The sequence below is a fragment of the Vipera berus genome (genome assembly GCF_964194415.1).
Source record: "Vipera berus genome assembly, chromosome: 7".
NCBI lineage: Eukaryota > Metazoa > Chordata > Lepidosauria > Squamata > Viperidae > Vipera > Vipera berus.
In genome coordinates, this window is record NC_138209.1 from 37,970,043 (window position 1) to 37,983,229 (window position 13,187).

The window sequence follows — 13,187 nt, forward strand, 5'->3', positions numbered from 1 at the left end:
TGGTAGGCGAGAGGTATCATCTCGTTTGTTCATGCTGTGGGGGCGTTTTTCTATCTCAATGGCTTCTCTGATTATTCTGTTGTTAAAATGTTCAATTTTGGCGATAGTTTTGGTTTTAGTGAGAGTGTGTAGTTCAGTTTTTAGGTGTTGTTCGTCAGCTAGGTGTTTTGTTCTGGAGATGAGTGTCTTGGCTACGGAGTTGATCTGTGCTGGGTGGTGGTGTGAGAGTGCGTTCAGATAGCGGTTTGTGTGTGTTTTTTATGGTAGATAGTGTGTCCTAGGGAGCCATTGGATTTCTTGTAGACTAAGACATCAAGGAAGGGAAGTTGATTGTTAGCTTCTGTTTCCATGGTGAATTGTATTTTGGGGTGTAGGCTATTGAGGTGTGTGAGGAAGTCATCCAGTTTTTCTTTGCCGTGTGGCCAGATTACGAAGGTGTCATCTACGTATCTGAGCCAGAGTTTTGTCTCCAGAACAAAACACCTAGCTGACGAACAACACCTAAAAACTGAACTACACACTCTCACTAATGTACTAACAGCCAATGGATTCCAAAGAAACACGATTACCAACTTAATCCGAAGAGAGACACCCACAAAAACCCAAGACAGAGAACAAGAAAATGGCAAAGCCCTCCTCCTATACTTAAAAGGGACCACAGACAGAATCAGCAAGTTCCTCCAAAAACACAACATCAAAACAGCATTCTACACAGACAGAAAAATATCCACCATCCTAAAAAACCCCAAAGACACAATTGGGTTAGAAAACCAAGGAGTATACGAAATCCCATGCACCACCTGCCCCACCACATACATCGGACAGACCAACAGAAGAATAAGTGCACGCATTGAAGAGCACAAAAACTCACTCAGAAAGGGAGAACAAACTTCATCCCTGGTCCAACACTTTGAAGCCACGGGACATGAAATTGATTTTAAAAAAACCAAAACTATCGCCAAAATCGAACATTTTAACAACAGAATAATCAGAGAAGCCATTGAGATAGAAAAACGCCCCCACAGCATGAACAAACGAGATGATACCTCTCGCCTACCAGCCATTTGGAAACCCGCCTTGATTGACAGACGAGTCCCAACCACCAAGAATGATACCAGACCCAAACTCATGATAACATCACATGACATCACCACCACACAACCATTCAAAAAGCAAATCCTAACCCACAATGATAACGATGCACAACCACAAAACAGAAACCTAACTACAGCTGCAACATCAGCCACTTTAAACCCCTCCAAACCACACAATAAGCAAACTGACACCCACTATAAAAACATGGCACCACCACAAACACGAAGCCGAACAAAAGCAGCACAACTCACCAGCTCAGGTCTAAGGTTGGCAGCTGAGACCAGCCCATCCACTCAAAACACACCCCCACCCAATCGGAACACACCCACCATTCAAAACACACTCCCACCCAATCAGAACACACTTAATCCCCCACCCAATCAGAGCACACCCCCACCCACAGAACACACCCCCTCTGGCAGTTTAAAAAAGAGGAACAAACAGCCACTACCACATGCTTCTCCCAGAAGAAGGAAGCAGAAGCCACCAGCCTGATGATGACGGATGGGATTCCGTCGAAACGTTGCGCCTACACCTTCATTTCTACGCGGGAAAAAACCCGAATGACCAAAGGTCCACATACAGACACCCGCGAAAACCTCAGAAAACATATATATATATATATATATATATATATATATATATATATATATATATATATATATATGTATATGTATATATGTATATATATATATGTATACACACACACACACACACACACACACACACACACACACACACACACACACATATATATATATATATATATATATATATATATTCTAAAATCAATTACAGATTTCAAGTAAAAAGTGCTTATTCAGGTGTTTTGTTTAATTTTAAAAAGGGAAGGCCTATATCAGATTTTTGCAGAAAGTATTTCATCTCTCTCTTTTCCATTCTGATAATTCTGCATGTAACTTACTAGAAGTTTGTAGTGCTTTATTAACTCCTAATTTACATGTTGTATCTTCAAAGCGATACTGACATACTTTGCTGATAAAGCTTTTTCAGAAAACCAGAAAACTATTTTTATTGCTCAAGTAAAATATCAAATTTCAGAATCAGTCCAGATTTCCAGAGATTTCAAATGCATCTGTCTCTCTTCTACTTCTATGATGTTCAATGAGACTTTTTCAGACTCTGAAAGAAGGTACAAAGAGTTCATTTTCAGATCATACCCTCCATACCCTGAGAATGTTCTCCTCAGTCTTCTCTTTCATTTCTATTCCCCAGGGACTTATTTTACCATAGAGATAAAGCACTTTTCCACTTTACTAAAAGGGCAGTAAACTGACATATTGCTTATAAAACATTGAGCCAAGTTGCAGGGGGTATGCATTCTCCCCCATTAATTCTGCTTTAATAACAAAGGGCTTATGTTTTACTTACAAAACATGATTCATAGGAGTATGAAGGTTATAACTTGCATTTTTCTATATATCTGAATATCTGAATTTTAAAAAATGAACACATTCTTGCCCTTATTGTGGCAGTGATTCTGACCTGTAATATTTCTACCATGTTTATATTTGTGTCTGAAAATAATATACCACATGTGATTAGAATTGAACACAGTATTCCAAGTGTGGCTTCACTAGTGTATTGTAGAGTAGTACTATCACTTCCCATGATCTTAATATTATCCCTTTGTTGATGCAGTCAAGGACTGCATTGGCTTTTTTTGGCAGCAACTGCTGATTCATACTTAAGTGGTGGCCCACCTAGATCCCTCTCACAGCCACTATTATTGAGCCACGTAGTGTCTATCTTATAATTGTGCATTTGGTTTTTCCTATCTAAGTGCAGGACCTTTCTTTTCTCACCACTGAAGTGCATCTTGTTGGATAATGTCCAATGGTGAAGGCTGACAAGATCCTTCTGAATCCTGAGTCTAATATGTTAGCATTTCCCCCCAGGTTTGCAGGTAAGTGTCACCTGCAAATTTGATGACCGTTATATTAATTCTTTCATTTAGGTCATTTATGAAAATATTGAAAAGCACTAGACCCAAGGCAGAACCTTGAGGTACCCCACTTCATGCTTCCCTCTATGTAGATGTGTTCTACTGAGGACTGCACATTGGGTGTGATTGGTTTGTCAACTGCAAATGTATCTGGTGTTAGTACTGTCTATCCTGCATCTTTTACCAAATCCTTGCCTATCCTGATCTCCATTCATGTTTTGTTTCCCACAGTGCTACTTTTGATAGGTTGGACTACCGGTATTTTTTTTTACTTTTGCATGAAGATAGATGCAAAAAAGGAATTATCGTAAGAGTTCTGCTTTTTCCTGCTGCCTGTCACCTTCTTGCCATCTTCTCCCAGTAGTGAACTAACTATTTTCTTGACTTTCTTCTTGGTCCTTACATATGGAAAGAAACCTTTTTGTTATTTTTGGCATTTGTTGCAAGTCTTAGTTCACTCTGAGCCTTGGCCTTCCCGACTCTGCTCTTGCAGATTTGGACCTTTTGCTGGAATTCTGTTTTAGTTTTGTGTCCGTCTTTTCATTTTTTTATCTCTCAGTTTGTCAGGGAGTTCTTTCTGCAATCATGCTGGTTTCCTCTGGTGTCTCTTGTTTCTCTTTCTCTGTGGTATTATTTTTGTTTGGGCCTCTATTATCTCATTTTTCAGAATTTCAATGTTCAAATATCTGTCCTAGTAAACCCACAGAAGATTAATTTAATACTATAAAATTAAATTCCTACGTTATAAAAAAAATAAACTACATGGAAACCTCACAGAATGTTTATAAAAGTTTCAATTGCTTTACTGTTGGAGATGCTGTTCAGGAGATTCCAACACATTCCAAGGGACCTTGGAGGTCTTCTAGTCCAACTCCTTGCTCAAGCAGGAGGACCTATATCATCTCAGACAGACTGGACAGTCTCTTTTTAAAAACTTCCAGTGATGGAGCACCCACCATTTCTCGGGGTAAGCTGTTCCACTGGTTGATTGCCCTCACTGTTAGGAAGTTTCTCCTTAATTCCAGGTTGCTTCTCTCTTTGATCTGCTTCCAACCATGTTTCTCATCCTTCCCTCTGGTGCTCTGGTGATCAATCTGACCCGCTCTTCTTTGTGACACAGCCCCTCAAATACTTGAATACTGTTATCATATCTCCCCTATTTCTTCTTTTCTTCAGACTGGCCAAACCCAAGTTCCACAGCCATTCTTCGTACATTTTGGTCTCCAGGCCTTTGATCATCTTAGTTGCTCTTGTCTGAATTTTTTCCAGACTCTCAACATCTTTTTTTGTGATATGGTGACCAAAATTGACCTGAATTTATGCTATTGACACATTTTGAGCTGATATCAATAGTACTGGTCAATTGCTATATGTTAAATATGCACATGCTTTTCTTAACTATTCCTCTATGTGGCAGATTTTGTGGAAACTGAAAAGAAGAAATGAAAGAGATAGCCATTGAGTGAGTCTGTGACAGCTTATCTTATAAATGGCCATTCAACTCCAGTGGAAAGAAATCTGAGGAAAAGCCTATCAAAATAACAAAAAGCTCCATATTAATTCCACCTAACTATAAATGAGACTGGAAAATTACTATTACAGCTTTCCATGATTATCCCAAACATTTTTTTAAAAAGCCATTTTCAAGACAAAATAAAGTATTTGTGTGTTGTTTTCATTGTGTGTGGCAAACTGTTCCAAACCACTGAAATATGCATGGTTCGTTTCATAATGGCATTACCATACTGTTGTTTATATTCCAGCTTCTCAAAACTAATGTCTACCTGGGCTTACATGCACATACACAAAATGGGTCTATGGAACATTGTCCATATTACAGTGATTAGAATAAGGATTGCAGTTAGCCTTATTTTTTTCCTAAAGTGGAGAGGCCACTTATTGAATATGCTTTGTTCAAATTTTGGATAGATGGATGAATATAAACAGATAGAGCAAAATGAAATGATATATGGACTGAAGAAGAAGATATATTTCTGAAGAAGCTGAGCTTTGAAATATAAAAGGACAAAATCTGGAATTGATTTTTATTCTATATACATCTTTATCATGAATACAGGGCTGGTTGTTACAACTCAAAGGTAATGAGGGTAATTCGTGTGCTTTATCTAATCATGCTGCTTTTTAAAAAAAGAAAAAAGAAAAAAGAAAAACAGCAATAAACGCAGCATCTGTCTAATGGAAGTGGTTGGCCACTGCATTATTCTAATTTGGTGTTTTATTTATATATTGGAACAATTGTGAACTGTTACACAGCATTGCTCTTTAAGAAATGCTAGAATGAAAAAAGCATTTAGCTGGAAAGATTGAAAGAACATGGAAATCTCTCGAGTCAGTGGCTGATGATCTCATTACATTCCAGGGCTTCAGACTCAGCAATAGAACACAAGGCATGAGAATTGATAAAAACGCAATATAGATGTTCTTTGTAAAAGCTGCCTAAGATTAAAACTTCAACTCTGTTACACAAAGTTTTTCATTAATAAAAATCCCTTTTTGTCATGTTGGCAATGAAAAAAGATTTATCACAACTGGGTAAGGACAAAAGAAGAAGTGTTATGTGTTCACTGTGCTCCTCACCTCCCTCACATGCACAACAAATGGAAAGGACTTGGTTATTTCTGTTTATGGATGCCTCCTTCAGATTTTTGTCCGGTAATGAAAATGACTAATGTGCTTGTTCTAATCACTCCACATCAGTATTGTGAAAAATGCAACTCATACATGTGTGTGTACTGCAGTAAGTGTACTGATGTACAACCAAAATTGGGACTGGAATGCCTGTTGCTAAATGATGCAGCCATTAAGTGAGTCATCACATGATCACACCCACTTTAGGATGTTTCTTTCTCATTGTCATTAAATGAACCACCACAGTCACTAAGCAAATCACCTGGTTAAGAAAATTTGGCTTTTCCCATTAAGTTTGCTTGCCAGTTGACTGAGAAGGTAGCAAATGGTGATCAGATAACCATGGGATATTGCAAGAGAATATAAGAAAGAACATAAGCTAGAATGCATGCATATTTGTCTATATTAACACATGGCTGTTCTCTTCATGAGTGAACTTAAAATTTTTTATATTCCTTGTATTTCTGAATTTACTAGCCAGACATTTCTAGTGTCTGAATTCTTTTCTCAACAAGAAAAATGCAAATCTATAGTAGGATTTGATAGACTTGAGAGAGAATCATAATGGCTTTTGCAGATATTAAAAACACTGGGACTCTTTTCTTTCATAACAATATCATCTTGGGATTGAAGTCATTCATATTCAGAACACCATTAACATTTCATTTATGTTATGTTGATCTATGTGAAATTTTAACTTATTAAAATTTAATATTGGGTGAAAAAGGATGAAAAGTATTACAATGTGCAAGAAGTGGACATTTAAGACTGTTCTCTCCGTCAGGAATTCAGTAAGAATCAATTCTACCAACATGGGGTAAAAATACCCCTCTTATTCAAGGAAAACAAAGATTTCTCCTTTTCTTCCTATACACTGAATTGCTATTGATATTTTTCTCTCAATCTCTCTTTTTTACAAACATACCCAGACTATATTTTAAATTTATTTACTTATTAAATAAATGTATATGGCCACCCAATTCATGGACAGGTGATTCAGGTGGCTTACAACACTAAAATTTCACAACATAGAAACCCATAGCCCCCGTAACAGAATCAAATCAAACAATGCTATTAGCACCATATGGCTACTATTTATTTAGCATATGGCATATCATACATGGACATTCAATACATATTAACATTTTGCTTAGGTTAAAAATACAGTAAAATATGGATGTTAAAAAGATCTATATTCAGATACCAATGTCTAGGCCATATAACCACTGAAGAGCTGCATTGTTTATATGAAAAAAAAAATCAGATACTGGACCAGTACATGGCCTTAGCTTACAGCTGGTCATGATGTGATTTACAGTTTGATATGGCATCCCACAGTCACACTGAGGGGAGGATACCACGCCTGATTTACAGAATGACTCCTGACAGACACCATGTAAGGTACAAATCCTATTCAGGACTGTCCACTGCTGGCATGATAGTTCAAAGCCTGGCACTTTTTGTGTGGGGTCATTTATATGTCTTCCTATGTCTGGATGTTGAGCAACTCATTTGGCTTTCCATTGGGAATCAATGTCAAAGTTATTGAGCAGATGTTATGCAAGTACCAGCAAGGGCTTCCTAGATTTGAGCCTTCTGGCCGTTAAATGAGGAAGGGTCAGCATGACCAGTAATACACATACATTCAGATCCATGAACTCCCATAAAACAATTTGCATTATTTTTTACCAGGTCTTTTTCACTACATTTCAATCTTATATTTTAATTAGTCCCCAAATTGTGCCAAAAAGGGAGACCTCTGTTTCACCTGACAACATGGTTTAAGAAGCATATATGGCAGAGGTATGAGTATAACATTTGTATGATTGTTTTATTACAAATATATTTTCCAACAACTACATGGAAATAAGGTGATCTAAAAAGAAAAAAAATAGTCTCACTAAGGAGATTTTTTTAAGCTAGAACAATCTTTCTGAATCTATGTATATAATCTTAACTGAGAGTAACTTATTGAAATCAGTTTTCATTGGTAATAAAGCTTGATATCTTATAGGGAAGATTTAGGAAAAGGCTGTAAGGCACACTTAATATTAATTCCATAAATGGCATCAGTGATGTTTCACTTTTAATCAAGTTTGTTAAAAGAACATAGTTTAATTCAATAACAAAAATAACATTTAAGAGGATAATACAGTCATTACTTTTAATTCTTCATATGTTGATATTAGTCAGTTACCACTGACTAAGATGAATCAGTTTGTTACCTAATACAAGAGATTTGTGAATGCTTTTTAACTAAGGACAATCATTGTCCCAACTTTAAGATCCACTTTTCATTTTCTTCCACATTTAGTCCTTTTTCTTTTCTTCTTCCATTTTAGGAATTCATCTATCCTAAATGGACAAGAGAAAAATCATGACAAGCATTTCTCAAAAGGGTAACTGCCCTAATGTTCCATAAAAGACTCCCATATCCTCTAATATAAGCATATTTTAACACCTGATTGTTATATTATTTTATATTTATATTATGTTATGTTATTTTAAAAGGTTAGGGAGGGGGAGGGATAGGAGGGTGGGGAGGGAATCTTTAACCGGCACTCAGTCTGGGCCTGTTAGAGGTCCTGATGGGACGGGGTCGGGGGAGGTGGCTGCTGGTTCTGGGAATGTGGGGGTGGGGCTTCAAATCCCCACGACGATAGGGAATGGCAGCAGGTGCTTGCACGGAGGGCCATATCAACACCCGGGATCGCGCCCCCGCTATCTCCGAGCGGTGGCGCACTCCGACCCTCCGGTTAGCACCATCTTACCCGGGGATGAGGGTGATCAGGTCCCTGAGCTCAGGCTGGTTTATTTTAACGCTAGATCCATCGTTAACAAAGCTCCCCTCATTCATGATCTGATCGAGGAGGAATGTGCGGATCTAGTGTGCATTACGGAAACTTGGTTGGGTTTGGAGGGAGGGGTGCCTCTGACCGAGTTATGCCCTCCAGGTTTCCGGGTGCTACACCAGCCACGGGCTCAGGGCAGGGGTGGTGGGGTGGCAGTGGTTATTCGGGAGACTCTGTGTCCGCGGGAGGCCACCATTGTCCAGATGGCCGGGAGTGAATCCCTCCTCTTGAGATGTGGTCCTCGGGTTCAGTTGGGCTTGTTGCTCACATACCTGGCGCCCAGCTGTGTGGCAACAGCCCTGCCCGAGCTGCTCGACACTCTCTCAGGGCTGGCGGTGGAGTTCCCCAGGCTTATAGTCCTGGGTGACTTCAACCTGCCGTCACTGGGAGGGTCGTCTGAGTTAGCTCGGGAGTTCATGGCCTCCATGACGGCCGTGGGCCTGACCCAAGTTATTGAGGGCCCGACTCATGTGGGGGATCATACTCTCGACCTGGTGTTCCTATCTGGACAGTGGTTGGATGATCTGGGAGGGGGTTCACCAACTATCACCCCCCTGTCATGGTCAGATCATTACCTCCTGCGGCTGGTCTTCCGTTATGCCACCCCCCGCCGCTGGGCGGCGGAACCGACCAGGTGGTTCCGCCCCAGGCACCTAATGGACCCGGAACGGTTCCAGAGGGCACTTGGGCCTATACCCATCACCCTTACCCACAGCCCAGTCGATGCTCTGGTGGATGCCTGGGAAACGGCGGCCGCCGGGGCACTTGACTGCGTTGTACCCTTGCGACTTCTGACCCGGCGCAGATCCCGTTGGGCCCCATGGTTCTCTGTGGAGCTCCAGGAGATGAAGCGTCGGAGACGAGGTCTAGAGAGCGGTTGGAGGTCCAGCCGATCCGAATCTGACCGATTGCAGTTAAGAACCTTTATAAGGTCTTGCGGCGATAAGGACGGCGAAGTCTAACTACTTTGCTGCCCTTATCGCGTCCACAGATAATCGCCCGGCCGCCCTGTTTAGGGTAACTCGCTCCCTCCTTAACCAGGAGGTGAGGGAGGATCCCTTGCGGGGACGAGCCGAGGAGTTTAGTCATCATCTGGCGGACAAAATCGCTCAGATCCGGACCGGTCTGGACTCTGACTGGGCAGAGTCTGATGTGGAGGAATTGGGCGGTTTTGAGCATGTTATCTGGACTGAGTTTGACCCTGTTTCCCCTGATGATGTGGACAGGATCATGGGGAGACTGAGCACCACCACCTGTTTGTTGGATCCGTGCTCCTCCTGGCTAGCTTACGCGGCCCGGGAGGGGACACGAGGCTGGTTCCATGCAGTAATAACTGCTTCTTTGAAGGAGGGTGTCTTCCCTGCCACCTCCTCAAGAAGAGACCCCTCCTCAAGAAGCCTGCTTTGGACCCGGCTGTTTTAAATAACTATCGTCCAGTCTCCAACCTTCGCTTTTTGGCAAAGGTTGTTGAGAGTGTGGTGGCGCATCAGCTTTTTCTGTTCCTGGAGGAAACTGATTATCTGGACCCGTACCAATCGGGTTTCAGACCCGGACACAGCACGGAGACGGCATTGGTCGCACTGGTGAATGATCTCTGGAGGGCTAGGGACAGGGGTTGCTCCTCTGTCCTGGTCCTATTAGATCTCTCAGCTGCTTTCGATACCATCGACCATGTTATCCTGCTGCGGCGTCTCAGGGGGTTGGGAGTGGGAGGCACCGTTTTACGGTGGTTCTCCTCCTATCTCCTGGGCCGCTCGCAGTCGGTGTTGACGGGAGGGCAGAGATCTGCCCCGAGGCCTCTCATTTGTGGAGTTCCTCAGGGGTCGGTTCTCTCGCCCCTCCTGTTCAACATCTATATGAAGCCGCTGGGCGAGATCATTCGTGGTTTCAGGGTGGGGTATCATCAGTATGCTGATGATACCCAACTTTTTCTTTCCACCCCGAACCAACCCAGTGATGCCCTCGCCGTGATGTCCCGGTGCCTGGAGGTGGTCCAGGTCTAGATGGGGAGAAACAGGCTTCGTCTCAATCCCGCCAAGACTGAGTGGCTGTGCATATCGGCATCTCGGGTCAACCAGACTATTCCATCTCTAACGATGGGGGGTGAGGTGTTACCCCCCGTTGATAGGGCTCGCAACTTGGGCGTCCTTCTGGATTCACGACTCAATTTTGAAGACCACATAGGAGCCGTGACCAGGGGGGCTTTTGCCCAGGTTCGCCTGGTGCGCCAGTTGCGTCCCTATCTGGACCGAGATGCCCTACGCACAGTTACTCATGCGCTCGTGACCTCCCGTTTGGACTACTGCAACGCTCTCTACATGGGGCTGCCCTTGAGGACCACTCGGAGGCTTCAACTGGTGCAGAATGCGGCCGCGCGAGTTGTAATGGGGGTCTCCCAATACTCCCATGTAACACCTCTACTCCGTGAGCTGCATTGGCTTCCGGTTGCCCTCCGGGTGAAATTCAAGGTGCTGGTCATTACCTATAAAGCCCTACATGGCTTGGGTTTGGGGTACTTGAGGGAACACCTGCTGCCAGCATCAAGTGCCCTTCGTCCAGTGCGCTCCCACAGGGAGGGTCTGCTCAGGGTCCCACCGGTAAGAGATTGCCAACGGGTAACGCCCAGGGATAGGGCCTTCTCAGTGGGGGCGCCTGCCCTCTGGAACCAGCTGCCAGTGGAGCTGAGGACTGCCCCCGACCACCGATCATTCCGCCGGGGCCTGAAGACCTGGCTCTTCAAGCTCTCTGGCCCAGGCTAAGGATTAATTTATTTTAATTGGGGTTTTAGTTGCACAGGGTTAAATTTAATCTTTTTAAACTGGTTTTAACTTTTGTATTTTTGGTTTTTAATTCCCTGTAAACCGCCCTGAGTCCTCAGGGAAAGGGCGGTATATAAATGTAATAAAATAAAATAAATAAAATAAATATTAATGTCAATATTAAATAAATTTTGGCCATAAACATTATTTCTGTTTGTACTAAATATTATCAAAGCATATCCTTATCATTAGTATTTGATACAAGTAAACAATATCAAACTTATGTGGAAATAGTACTTTATATTTTAATGTGATTTTAACATGATTCAAAGCTATGTAGTTTACTCTTTCTGATCAATGAATCTGCAAGCTTAATCTTAAAAAAAGTGAAACTGAATGTAAACTCTGAGTTTTATTGAGATGATGCTGCCAAAATGACACTTCAGACTGAAACAGCTTGACAAAGTAGCTGGAACTAGCCCGTTTGTCTCTAGTATGGTTTTTCACTATAGATTTTATCACCAAAATAATTCTACTCCCCCCAAAATTACAAATATTTCACCAGGAAACATAGATAATGCAAACTCAAGATTTGAGAGACCTCTTAAGCATACCAATGTTCTAACAATCTATTGGCAATGTCAGTTTTAGTCACTGAAGTCATGGAGGCCTAACCCTACAGTAATTGGAACAGGAAGTGCAGATAAGACTGACTTGAAATATCAGAGGCCTTCGAAGCATATGAACATTCTATGAATCTATTGGTGATATCTATTTTACTCCCCAAATTGACGGAGGTATAACTATAACTCCAAATCTAAACCTAAACCCAACCAGAACCAAAATCAGAATCAGAACTCTAATTCAAAGTTGGTTGACATCCCAATAAGATTTTTCCATGTACAGTATTTTACCAGAAAATCCAAATAAAGCAGATTTGAAATGTACGAGACCATTATATCTATTGGTGATGTTCATGGTGATGAATTCATGAAGGCCTAACCCTAACCTTAAATTGAATTGAATTTCTATCCAATAGGCCTTTTTCTATATATTTTACCAAGAAATGCAAATGAAGATGTTTTGAAACGCGAGAGGCCTCCTAAGCATACTCATGAGCTATAAATCTATTGGTGTTGTCTATTTTACTTTCTGAATTCATAGAGGCCTAATCTAACCCTAAGTAGATTTATACCTTAATGGGATTTTTCCATATATTTTACCAGGAAATGCAGACCTAACCCTAAATCCTAACACTAAACCTAACCGGATTTACATACAAATAGGATTTTCCCATATATTTTACCAGGAAACATATATTTGAAGAACTAGCATATTAGTAGTAGCCATGTTTTATATATAGTATACACTGGGATCACTTCATATGAACATTTTTGTAAGTTATTTGATCTTGACCTTCTAAATGTTTATTTCTATAAACTTACTAAATGGAATGGATATAATCATTAAAATTTTAAAACAGAATTACATTTTTAAATGATCTTTGGAAAGGAAGTGTCAACTGAATTTTCAGATGGAAAATTTTACTTCTAATTTGGAAAAAATGATATGAATTATAGACTAGATCAACTGAATGATAAATGTAATGCTATTACAATGCATGGGATATAAAAGTTGCTTCTACTTTCTGCCATTTTATCTGAAGTTTCAGATGAGTTGATGAATATATTTCATGTTTTAAATATGCTTCTTAGTGTGTGTGGGGGGGCACATGCACAAATTTACAAGTGTAGTAGTACAAATGCAGATAAAGATTAAAGGGATTGACACAGGACTAAAGTCTTGTCTTCCTAAGTAGAATTAAAATTCTTTTTTTTGCTTTCAGTAACTAATAATCTATTTCTG